The 12,872-nt window shown below is 41.0% G+C and overlaps 1 protein-coding gene across 1 annotated transcript in view; it reads left to right on the forward strand.

Moving 5' to 3' along the window:
• Positions 1 to 12,872, forward strand: part of DHRSX (dehydrogenase/reductase X-linked) — a 161,883-nt gene that overhangs the window by 115,827 nt on the left and 33,184 nt on the right. The gene's annotated exons all lie outside the window — the stretch shown is intronic.

Below are 12,872 nucleotides of genomic sequence, written 5' to 3' on the forward strand. Positions count from 1 at the left end.
GGGTTTTGTTGCCTTTTTTTTTTAAACAAAATTTATGGTGCTTCTCAAGCACTTGCTTAATATATTTAACATTTGATCAAAGCTTGCAGCCTTGAGCCAAATGTACAAACAATTTATAAATTCTGAATGGTGTCTTTTATTCTGGACTTCGAAAACCTCACTTTGCTTTCTGATGCTTATTCTGCGGTGATGCTCGTGGTGCGTGCGGCACCTGGACTTGCCACTACCTAACCAGGGAGAGACGCTCCGTAGCTGGGATGTTTTGAAATGGCTTGGGGGGATGCTACTAGAGCTCATCCCCGAGAGGATGAGCGCACAGAGCCCTCAGATAAGCTCAGACAGCTGCCTGTGGCTGCATCGAGCAGGGATGCTGGTGGGGCTCCAGCGGTAGCTTGGCTTTGCTGCCCAGCTGCCTCGCACAGCTGCAGTGCCAGCCCTCTGCTGCTCCTGCCCTGCCTGCAGCTCCCTCTGCCTCCAGCCCTCTCCTTGTCCTGCTCTGCTCTGACATCCCAGTCTCGCCCGTGGCTCCCCTCACAGCCCTTCTCCATCATCCCTCAGCCACCCCCGGCCCCAGGCTGTGTCACCCTGCCTGTCCTGTCCCAGCCCTGCCGTCCCTGCCCTGTCACACATCAGCCTGGCCATTCACTGCTGCACCCTGGCTCGTGTCGGTGTGCTTCCCCAAGAGCTCATGGAGACCTGAACCTTAACCCAAACCCACCCTGGGTTTTTAATACAGTAAAATGGGTTTAAATGCATGCATGACTTCTGACCTCCTGCTTTCATTTAGGAAAACTGTGGATGAATGTCTCTGGGGTATTTCTAGCATTAGGAAGACATCAAATGGTGTGGTAAATGCCTCTGATGTCATACAGGAACCACATGGAGTGGTTTAGTTAGCAGAGAAACAGGCAGGATAACTGAGATAAATTTGAAAATGTCCCCAAGCAGTCATGCATGGCAATGATGTGCTTACTAACAGGCTCGAGCAGAGCCTGCCTTCTCCTGGGCTCCAGAGAGCTTCTGCCTGCCTGCATGGAGCCAGTCTGACTTCTGTGTCATTTCCATGGAAATCTGTCTCCATCCTTTGATAGGGACTTCAGCAGGTGATCAGAGGTACCTGGCCCAAGGTTTCATTTCCAAACAAAGACTGAAATTATACGGCTGGGCTGTTTCCGCTGCAGACATTTTACATATGAATGCTGCATTAGGCATGTCAAACTTCTGATTACATATTATGGCATCAGTTTTATTACAAGCCATTGTTTAAACCTCTGCAGGGTAGTCACAATTTAATCTCTTGCTTGTAAAATAACCACAGGAAATTACCCTTACTTTTCACTTGATGTGTGTAGTCATTGTTTCTGATGGCCATGTGCTGGATGGAACCATGCAAGGGGGCTAAGTGGATTAGTATTTCTTTGGGCTAAAGTGTGGAATGCAGAATTAAATATGACTGTTTTGTGTCTCTAGATAACAGTAATTTCCTTTATTATAGCAAGGCATTGTACTGTGCCTCTTTAATTTAGGATCATCCCTATCTTTGATATGTCATTATTAACTCATATTTTAAAGAAACCAGAAATGTTTTTATTTGGAAAGTTATGGTTGAGCAAGAACATGACCAGTCTGACATAAAGAAAATTAATATACCAGTGAGATTTACCTGCAGCTTTTGTGTCCTTTACCTTTCAACATTATTGATGTAAGGAGGGCCATAAAAGATGACAGACTGTTGACTGGTTTTGCCTGCTCATTCCCACACAGATGCTCTGAATCATTCAGAGGTAGCAGTGGTGCCTGCACATATGCACACTGGTGAAACCTGGAGTGGGCTGTAAATTCAGGTCCAAACTTTTCCTTGGTTCAGGTGTAAAAAGATGCTCCTGGGTTGTTGTTTTTTTCAGCCTAACTGCCAATAAGCCCCCACTCAGGCAAATAGTTTGACATCACCATAATGAGTGCAAAAACCAGTGAGATCACTTGTGTGTTTGAGTGTGTCCCTGCAGTGTGAGCAGGGGGTTTAGAAGGAGCACTTCTGGGGGGTATCAGAGCCAGGCATTGCCTACTCCATGGGGCCCTGGAGATGCCTTGTGATTCACAGCAACATTCAGGAGATTTAATGGATGTGGTAAAGACACCCATGGTGAACAGTTTCCTGGTGATGCCATATCTCATTTTTGCTGCTTGTGTGAATGGGAAATCATTCTAAAAATTCTCTACTCTTTTTTTTTTCCTTCTTTATTTTGAGTTGTGCCAGTTGGCCATAATTCATTTTACAACTTGGGTGTATGTTCCCAGGTTGGCTGGTAGTCCTAACCTAGCAGGAAAGCAACAAAAACCATCTGGAGTCATTATTGGTGAAAAGGGAATGTACTCTGTGCTGGGGAAATGACTGCTGGCAGCAGGCTGAATTGTTTACCATCCTCTTGTCCCATTATTCCTAGATGCCAGTAGGGCTAGTGTCCTGACTAGAGGTGAGTGACAGTACTGGAGCAGGGATTCATCCATCAAGCATGGCAGAGAAGGAAGGGCAGAAGACTTGTCTTGCCTTAAAGGAGACTTAAACTGAAGTTCAGTTCTCTGCTTTACCACAGACTTTTCTGTGGAATCCTTCTCCCACCCATTTCTCCTCATTGCTTGTACTTGCTGCTGAGAGATCTGATCTGAAACCAGCCATCATCCATATCAGAGACCACAGGGCAACTGCATAACAAATAATTGTTGGAAGGCCTGTCCCATGATCAGTGTTAAATGAAGCTGGTGTTACTGTCCTCCATGTTTCCTCTTTAGTTTGTTTCCTGCCGTTTCACCAACCTGATTTATCCCATGTTGCTCTGGTTAGCTCTTTTCAGTGGGATGGATAATTTAATTTTGTCTTTTTGCATTTTGCATTATTTTCCTTCCTTCGTTGTCTCTTTCTTCATGCTTGCCTGCTTCTTCATCTGTGTCTTTTGAGCATTTTTTGTTTAAATTGCCTTTTCCCTCCCTATTTCTTTTATTTTTTCTTTGAGGCTGTCTTATTTCTACCCACCAATTTATCTCCTCCTCTCCATTTATCTTCCTCTCATCTTTTCCCCTAGCCCCTCTCCTATCTCTTCCCTATGAATGCCATTTCTCCCCCTTCCTGCCCTTCCTCTTCACACACACACACACAGAGCAATGGAAGAGACATGGCATGGGCACATCAAGGCAGGATAGAGCTTGTTCCAAGCAGGCAGGGCACAGCTTGTTTCATGTGTGTTATTGAAAATGCAAACGCACACGCACAAGAGCACTGACTGTTCTCCCAGTTCTTTTGCTGAAGGTTATATATGAGGAACATCAAACGCCTTTGTGGTCTTTTAGATCCAGACCATTTTCAACAGCAATCCCATGAGCCGACAAGGGGATCCCTGAGGCAAATCATTCCCCTTCATCCCTACTTTGAACACGACTGTTTTCAGGGAGGTGAAAGTTTAAGAGAAACACAACCTATCTGCAAGCATTTCCACAGGGGTGATTTCAGCAATACCATGCAGAGGAATTGTACACTGTGTGCTCCAGCAGCACAGCCAGCATGGCCTTCTTTCCTCTTTTGCCTGCCTTTAATAATACTTTCTAAACTGAGAGGAGAAAAGAAGCACGGTCATGAGAGAATATGGCTGTCTGGTTTTAGCAAAACACTTGAAGAATAGTGTACCATCCACTTGGATTGAGGTAGGCTTGAGTTCATGGTGCTCTTTCAAGGCTGAGGTGTAGGACACTCCTTTGAGTGCTCTACGTACCAAAACAAGAAGGTATTTTAGGGAAAATAAAGAAAAAAAGACCGTATTCTCTTTCCCAGGCTGTGGATCACACTTGAATATGCTCCTTTCCCAGGGGTTAGCATCTTCGTGTGTTCTGTCTAGCTTTTTCTCCATGACTAACTATTCCTTTCATCATCCTCTCTTTTTGCATACCAAATGGGCCCTGTAATGCTGTGATTCACAGATCTATGAACTCCCCAGCCACAGTAACACAGCTCCTTTTCTGGTTCACATCTCTTGTATATTCAAGAACAGTTAGTCACACTTTCCTGCTCCCTTTCCTCTGCTCTCCAACTGCAGAAGGAGCTGATTTTTTTTTTTAAACTCTCTAAGCTGAATATAATATATTAGATATAATTTCTGTATTTTTCCCTGTAGCCCTAGTGCATGAATCATGTCAGAGACAATAGAAGTTAAATGAAAAGAATTCCAAAATTCCCAGCTGCCACATGTGTGTCCTAGCTGGTGTACAATAGGATAAACAGCTCTGCCTTAGACCTAGGAAGATTGTGGAGAGACCAGGCAGCTCCAGTTAATCTCCTCTGTTAGGCAGAGAACAAGTAAGAGGAAGAACTGTAAGAGGAAGTGTTAGGTACTGATGGGAAAATCTGCCTAGCAAACTGTCTGGAGATCTCCTGTTCTTGGATGAGGGATGTCCTTCTTCCTATCTTCTTCCATGTATGTGATGTTTGTTGGTTAAAAATTTTGTATTAAGTTTGGGTACAAAGTTAAGGATTTTTTTCTATCAGCATTACTGAAATTTTGGAAAATATTTTCCATGAACAGCAAGTAAAAGTTAAGATATTGAATTACTTTTGGAAAATATTTATCCATTTTTGAAACCAAACCATTTGATTTCAGTGTTCTGAAATAATTTTTAGAAATTATTCCTAATTATCCCTATGAGTACTTTGGTATTCAGATTTTGAAGTATGACAATAAAACTGAAACTCCCAATCTTTAATTTCTAAACCATCCTTTTCAAGTATTTCCATCAGTTTCAAATTACTTTTTCTTTTTCTTTCTTTTTTTTTTTTTTTTAAGCTGGACATTTGTGTAAAATAGATTGTATTTTTACTAAGAATGGTTTGATGAGTCAACATTTTTTTCCAATTAAAGGCTTCTATTTTTTTAAACACCCAATTAGTTCCTTCAGTGGCTTTTCATCATTGATCTGTCACTTAAAGTTTCTTAATTCTCTCTGATTGGAAGAACTGGAATTATACCATTTTAAATTCAAGCAAAAACAAACATGAAGCTGTTGTAGCAGCTTCAGAGTAGTAGCATAGCACTGTTGGGTATATTTCTATTTTTTTTATATAATAAAGGAAAATTTGTAAAAGGAAGTAGGAGAGATTTTCATTATTACCCCTTTTTTGTAAATCCAATTTAGCCAGTATAGAAGTCTTTCATAATAATATCTAAAGAGCTATGTCACTGGACTGTTGTTCAATAAAATGCTGGAAAAAATACAGAAATAGTAATCATAAAAGATTGTTCTAGAACATTAGATAGATACATATTATCATAGGTTTTATTTAACTCATGGAATATATGTTTCTGTTTGAGTTCAGCTGTTTAAGCAGCTTCTGCATGATGTCTTCAGTTGCATATTCTGGTTCTATTTGCAAGATAAATCATGTTGCCTTCACAGGACCAAATGCCAGCTGCAGTACACTGCTTTATGCATTTAGACATGTCCTTCCTCCAGCAGGTTATCAAGTTTTCCTGTATAGAGTTACATGATAAGTATTTAAATGCTTATTCCATGCACATAAGTCCTTCTTTGCCAAATACTTTCTGTATAAATGCAAAAGGATTTGCTGCTTTGCAAAATGATCCCTTGTGTTTGCAGCAATTAGCATTAATTGCAAAAATTGACTGGCCTGGAAAATGAGTGTTCTGGGGAAGGCACAGATCTCAAATTCTATAAGTTAATTTAAAAAATAAATGGGCTACTGTATCAGCAGACCAATTCATCAATTCAAAGACAGAGTTCTAGCTCAAATGCATCAAGTGTTTTATCCATTCTTATCTGTCTCTGCAACCAATGACAAAGAAATATTTAGGTCAGGATGCCAACTTCAGAAAGCTGTCATTTTACATTCACCAATGCATTTTCATTCTGTCTAATCGAAATGCTTTTAGGGTTGATTGACTTCTGGAGAACAATAACAGACTGTAACACTTATACCATAAAGGTAATGTCAGACTTACATGTATTTGGGGATATTAAGTGTAGCTACTTTGTTGTCACAATGTTAAGTTCCTTTTTGTCTAAAAGAGTTGTTGTTCTTCACAAAGGATTGTTAATAATGGTTATTGGTTTAACAGGACATGATGTTTCTGAACTAGTTCAAAGTAGCAGCATGCTGGGAAATACGTGAGACATGGGTGCTCCTGCTGCCCAGCCTCTCCCCTGCACCACGGCTTGGGTGAGAGGAGCCAGCTCTGTGTGGCACTCAGGACAGTGACTGTCACAGATGTGCTGTTCTCCAGAGAGGCAAGATGGCTCTATGGTGATTTAATGTATTGCATTCATGTGATAGAGATGGCAAACGGGATTGGAGAACTGGGAGCAGAGAGAGAGCTTGTTGTCTTTGAGAGGGGAAGGTTAGTTTAACACCTTTCTGTCAGCAAAAAGACTCATTAAGGCTGAATGAACCTTAGAAGTTTGGAGTTTTGGTCCTGGGTGATTATTCCAATGTTTTAAGCATTTCTCTCAAGCCTTAGCTACCACCATCCTCCTTGTATCTTGTCAGTGGAGTTGCCCTTTGGGCTGCTTAGCAGCAGGAAGGCTGGCACACATGCCTGTAAATCCCTGGAATAATGTGTTAAGAGAAATGGTCAAAATTACCTGCTCACCTTTCAGAAACCCCCTCTAGGTTCAGCCCTGCTTTGTTCCTGGTTCTTCATAGCCATACATTCCATGTCTTGCCACAAGCATTAAGGATTATGAGGTACTGTGCAGGGAGCTGAAGGCAGATTTTTGCCTCTGTGATTTGTTAACTCTTAACCTTTTCTCTATTGCTCATCCTAAATCTCTTTGCTTAGAGAAGGAGAACTTGGTCAACTGCTTGGTCTGTTCAAAAGCAGACCAAGCAGTTGAAACCCACACCTGTGAAGAAAAATTGGTCTTTTGATTAAATCAAGCTCTTGATAAAAATGTGTTGTGAAAACTATGCTTTCTAAGTAAAATGAATCTCTGTAAACATAAAATATTTTAGCCCCCGGGAATTTTAATACTGCCAGAATGTCTGATACAGTTGTAGCTTTGTTGCTGCATTTCTTCTGTTCTTATTATGTGTTGGGTGCTGTGGTAGCCCAGTCTTTATTGCCATGAGAGGTGGAGAGGGGCTGTACACAGCAAAATCTCAGCTTCCCAAGAGGGACAGAGACTGAGGAGCACTGAGGCTCACAGTAACTTCAGGGGAAGCTCAAGAGCTTTTAACAGTGATGGTAAAGGAGCAGTGAGCATGTTCAGTGCCTGAATTGCCACAAAAAAAATCAATCAATCGATCAATCAATCAATCAATCTGTCAAGGCAGCAGTTTCTTTACATTCTTTTTTCAGTTAGGGCTGGGGCAGGGCAACTCTGTGACTGTGTTTGTTTTTCAGGACATGAAACTTCTTGTCATTTCCTGGAAAGCTAAACCTGCCAGATTTCACTAGGTTCTGGCATGTCTGCAAGTGTAAGAGGTCTTAAGCATTCTGGTCCCAGGCCATGCCATGCCCCTTCTTATGAAATGCTTGGTTTTCTATTACAGATCCCTGTTTACAGTATTCCAGGGTGACACAGTGTTGAGAAATTTATAAAGCGAACCCCAAAACTCAGCTCTAAGGCCAAATGGTGGAGAAAGTGGTCGCTGACACTGAGCTTTACAGTGCTTAGAAATAACCACTTTGCAATGCTGGCTGAAGACTGCTTTGTATCTTACTCCTTTCTTGGTTTTTGTGTTTTGCTCAAGTTGACATTTTTATGTTCCTCAGATAAGACCCTCCCTCTTCACAGGCCCCTTTCATATTTAAAGCTTATTTAAATCCCACCTGATTTCTGACAGTGGATGAGTGATGCTGTTGATGTACATGCTCAAAGAGCAAAAACCTTTTATGCTGTGTCTGGACTGTCAGTCATTTTGTGGATGCAGAATACTCCCACATTTTAATTCCTCTGATACCTGCTGGCATTCAGCTGTATCTCTTCTTTAACCTAGGAAGGTCTTCCAGCTGAAGAGAAGGCTTCTTGTGATGGCTTTTAACAAATAACTGACTTTTTTATGAGTTTATTCCTTGTCTTAACTCATAATTTAACTGGGAAATAAGTCACTTCTATCACTCAGATTGAAGTTGTGATGTTCCTATTCTCACTACATAAGAAAACTTCTAAAAAGCAGAAGTTGTTAAATTGTTTCAACAAGCAGAAACTGATTTTCAAAAGTATGTTGTGCCAGACTTGCTAATTTTTTGTTATTTCTGTAAACAAAGATTGATGGCATAGCATTTTCTGCACAGTAGTTACAGATATCTCAAAGGAAAAATTATTTTGCAGGCACATTTCCTCTGGTAAGACAGACCAGTCCTTCAGTGTGGTTAATATTTGCTCTTGCAGAACACATTCAGCTCCTCCTTAAATCCAAGGCTGTGCAGTGGGTTGAGCCCACCACAATTAAACCTTAAATTATCTTTGCAAATACACCAAGATATTCTACTGTAAATCTGCCAGCCACAGTAGGTGTGCTGTGCTGGATCTGAAATGGCAGAACCTCATTATGCTTATTCAGACCCTACAGTTCCTTTTGAGTCCCAGAATGAAAAGCTCAGAACTTGCAACTCATCTGCAAAAGTCTACACCAGTTTCAAGATACTTTTAAAGAATGTCTTGGATTGTTCAAGTTATTGCTGGGGATTTTGTGGTCCTATGTCCATTCTGGTGGAAGCAAAGAAACCTTAAAACCCCCCATTACTTCCTTCAATTCAAAAGCTTTGTTGCAGGAGAGGTAGGAAGCTCTCCACAAATGGATGGAGAGTACCTCCCCCCATTTATAATCCTATAGATAATCATACAAGATGTGTCACAATCTTCAATAACCTGAGATCCAGATTACCCAGAGATAATATGAAAAGAAATGTGTCTTTGTTGTTTCCCCATCCCTCAAAAGGGTCATGAAGACCCAGAATGTAGGTCTTGAAGCTGTGATCTTTTTCGTAGGTAAAGCAATGCAAACCCTTTCTTCCTTTTGTATATTTACTTATTCATTTGTTTAATGGAGATTTTTAATTGAATGAAGGGATACTATTATGATTAAATGATACTTCAGCTGTTAGCACATACTTAACACTGCATCAAATGCACTGACTGTAGAAAAGTGGCAATTTATATTATTCTAAATAAAGTCATATATTTCCTAGAAGAATAGAGTTACAGTAATTATAACTTGAATTTGACATTGATATTTAAAATAATCCAATACGTCTGAAATTAACACCAACTGTATACAAACAGAAAAATTTTACTTTTTGAAGGTACTGATTCTGGTGACAGTTTGAGAAGCCCAGCCTTTGAGTTCATGTTATATGCATTTGAGAGCTATGCTGAGCACACAGCTACTGAGCTGCACACAGCCAATCTCAGTAGATAAGAATAGCTCTCAGCATCTCACCTCCTGCCATTAGGACTAGGGATCAGCCAAATGAAAAATGATGCTCTGATTCCATCTGGATGACAGTAACACCCTGGATGACAAGCCCTGGCTTATTTTGCCTTTCATAAATGATTTTAAAATAAAGACATTCTACATCTCTTTACTAAATGTAGTCCTCAAGAGAAGTAAGTTAATTTTTGTTCCCTCTGCATTTCCTAAAGGCTATTAGAAGGGGCTAGTCACTGAATGCTATGTATTTATACAGTGAAGTGCTGGAAGCTGGGAAGCATGGCTTAAAGAAAGGAGCAAAAACCAAAACACCACCCAGCTTCCACCTTGTGGCTTCTACTGCATGGAGGGTTAAGCACAAGGCAGGAGTCACTGATCTGCTGAGATATCAGTTACTGAGACCATCACCCTCATTTTACCTGTTAGAGAGAGAGAGCATTTCCCAGCTCTGGGCTTTTATCCTTATATTCTAACTTTAGGAAGAAAAATGTAATTTTCTTACAGTTGAAAGATGCCAGCCAAAGACTGGCTTTGTCCAGAGCTGTGTGTGAGCAACACATGGAACTGAAGAGCTCACTGCTGGAAGAGGAATGAAAGGCAAGATGCCTTTCTGCCACTGGCCTATGACTGCTTAAGTAACCCCCATGCCACAAATTAGGACATGAAAGATTTCCTTTTTACCTCGTGTAGTACCACTAATTTCATCTATTGTTCTGGTGGCCTTCCTTTTGAACAAGTTCATCACAGGGTCATGAGGGCTCCTCAGGAGTCCCTAACACTGCATTCCTTATGCACTCAAGGTGTGTGTTTCAGCCACCTTAACTGTTACATGTATACTGTCAAAATTGATTTTTTTAAGGTTATACATCACATATATTGAAGAAATGTACATGAAGAAGTACATGAGGAGTTGCTCAGGAGCACACAAAATGTCCAGTCATACATGAATGACTGTGCAATAGCCTATAGTAGTAGTTGGTAACAGGACAGCTGCTGTTCAAAACATAACTGCAGCAACATCTCAAAAGTAGATAAGTTAATACCTTAGATTTGAGATTTCTGTTTGGTGGGGGTTTTTTTATTTGTTTTGTTTTTTGGTGGGTTTTTTTGTGTGTGTGGTTTTTTGTTTGTTTATTTGGTTGGTCGGTTTTTATTGAGAGAAAAATCACAATTAATGAGACTCAGAAAATGTGTTCACAGGATAAATATATGTAGTACTGCCAGGAAGCCTGCTTTAATCTAATAAAAAATATTTAGGACTCAAGCTTTTTCATAAGAGAAGAGAAAGAAACTGTTTATGATAACAGTAAAGATGTTTATTTTCCAATATATTTTCCTAGCTGCTTCAAAATAAGCTGCAAAATCTGTCAAAACTTGAAAAATCTTGTGCTGCATTCCCTGAAGAAAGAAAATTTAAGACTGTGAAAGCCTCATGAGTGTTTAATAATAGACTTTTATAGTCTTGACTAAGCAATGGTGATGATGTATTGCAAGATTAATACATAAATCATTAGGAAGCTTTAGTCATTTTAATACAGCAAGCCTATGTTTTGCTTAATTCCCTGATTCATCCTAAGGCATATATTGAAATTTTGTGTGGCCTTTCATTAAAAAGCCCAGCATGTCAGCCACGTTTTGCATCACTTGTCTTTTAATGGAGCACATAGCAGCTGGGCTCTCTGCAGTTTGATCCTGGTGCACTCTGCCCTGCAGGTAAATTAACACCCTGGGAATTGGGGAGCGGTGATGGGTGAAAGGAGAATGATGTGCAAGACAATTGTGAAAGGTTCACATCAGGAAAGCTCCACTGGCTGCCTTAAACTGATCTGTGTGCCAGCCAGGATGGTCACAGGTGCTCAGAGCCTTTTGCTGAAGCAAGCTGTGGTGGGGCACAGAGTGCTGTCCGTCAGTCCATGATGTCTGTTGGGTGTGTGCACAGCGCGAAAGGAGCCCTCAGTGAGGGTGGCAAAGCTGAGAGCAGCAAGAGAGCCCCGTGCACAGGAGGGTGAAGGAAGTGATCTGTGCTGGGCACCACAGCTTCCCCTGTAGCTCAGTGGGTTCTCTGGCCTCACTTAATGCTCTTTACTAAACATGGGATCATCCAATTTTAGCGGGAGACCACTGTAGAAAACTGAAGCCAGTCTGAGGAGAAACAAGCAAGATTGCCAAGAGATGTGCTAAACATTATTTCAGTTTTCAAACTGGGATAGCAGCTGAGTCCATATTTAAACACCTAATTAGCCACTGCAGGCTTCAGTTTGAAATTTGGCTTCTCATTACTTTTTGAAAATACATTCCATAGGGAGACTGCTTCTGGAGACAGCACCATAGAGATAAGCAGCAAAATCAGCTAATCAGCTTCTGGTGGAAAAAAAAAAGAAAAAAGAGACAAAAAGAAAAAAAAAGAAGGAGAAAAAAAAAAAATCAGTAAACCTCAAGGCACTCACTCTAGAATGGAATACCTACTTATTTTCTTCTTGCAAAAATTCAAAACAATCCCTTTATTTTCTCCTCCTGAATTTTTATAGTAGTTAGTCGAACCTGTAGCTTATATTGCACAATATCTTAAGCCAGAAGTAAGAATTTTGCTAAAAAAAATATTTGGACATAAAATGCAGAACCTGCTTTAACCTGACCCTTTATTCATCAGTATAAAATCCAGAAAACATTATTTTTAAAGGAAGAAGAAAGTTTTGTGTATTGGTGCTCTCTTGGAGAGATTTCAAAGCAAAAAATTAAATTCTGCCTGCCTTAACTCCTCCTGTACTTTTCATTCAGTGAGTTGTGTATTGCCCTGTTTTATCAGCATTGACTCAGCAAAATAATGCTATGGAGGAGCATCCTCTGGGGCATGCCACTGTTTTCTGTGGTAGGAAGAGTGGTCCACAGCAAGGCCCACTGAAACAAGGGAGTGAGCATGACCTCCTCCAAGCTTCTGATGCCAGGCATGCTCTGCTTCCCCATTCAACTTCTTCCCACCAAGTCCTTGCTCCACTTTTCCTAGCTGCTGACTGTGTGCAGGCTTGCCATACCTCAGCACATGCTGTCTGGCATCGCCCAGGCTGGGTGGGCAGTATTTATTAGGATGTATCCCTGGGCATTGAACACCAGTGCCTCCTTATCTCCCTAGCTGGCTGACCAGCACCCACATGTACCACTGGGAGCTGGGAGCTACCAGTCTTTTGCCTGGCTGGTTGCCTGGTTAGGAGGCAGAGTTTCTCTGCTTAAGAGTCTGCCTGCCTGGCTGTAAAGCATTGATGTCCTGTGTCCTCAAAGCAGCAAAAGTCCAACTATCACAGGCACCTCGTGTGCTCTGCTCTGCTAGCACAGTTTGCTGGTAAGCTGTGTTCTGCTAGAATGGTTTGCCTCTTGTATGCGCTTTTGGATTTTGGAAAGATTTTAGAACCTTCAGAAAATGTGGAAATGCATAACATCA

Source organism: Agelaius tricolor, unplaced genomic scaffold (assembly GCF_023055355.1).
Source record: "Agelaius tricolor isolate 1412-34295 unplaced genomic scaffold, bAgeTri1.0.p SCAF_45, whole genome shotgun sequence".
Classification (NCBI taxonomy): Eukaryota; Metazoa; Chordata; class Aves; order Passeriformes; family Icteridae; genus Agelaius; species Agelaius tricolor.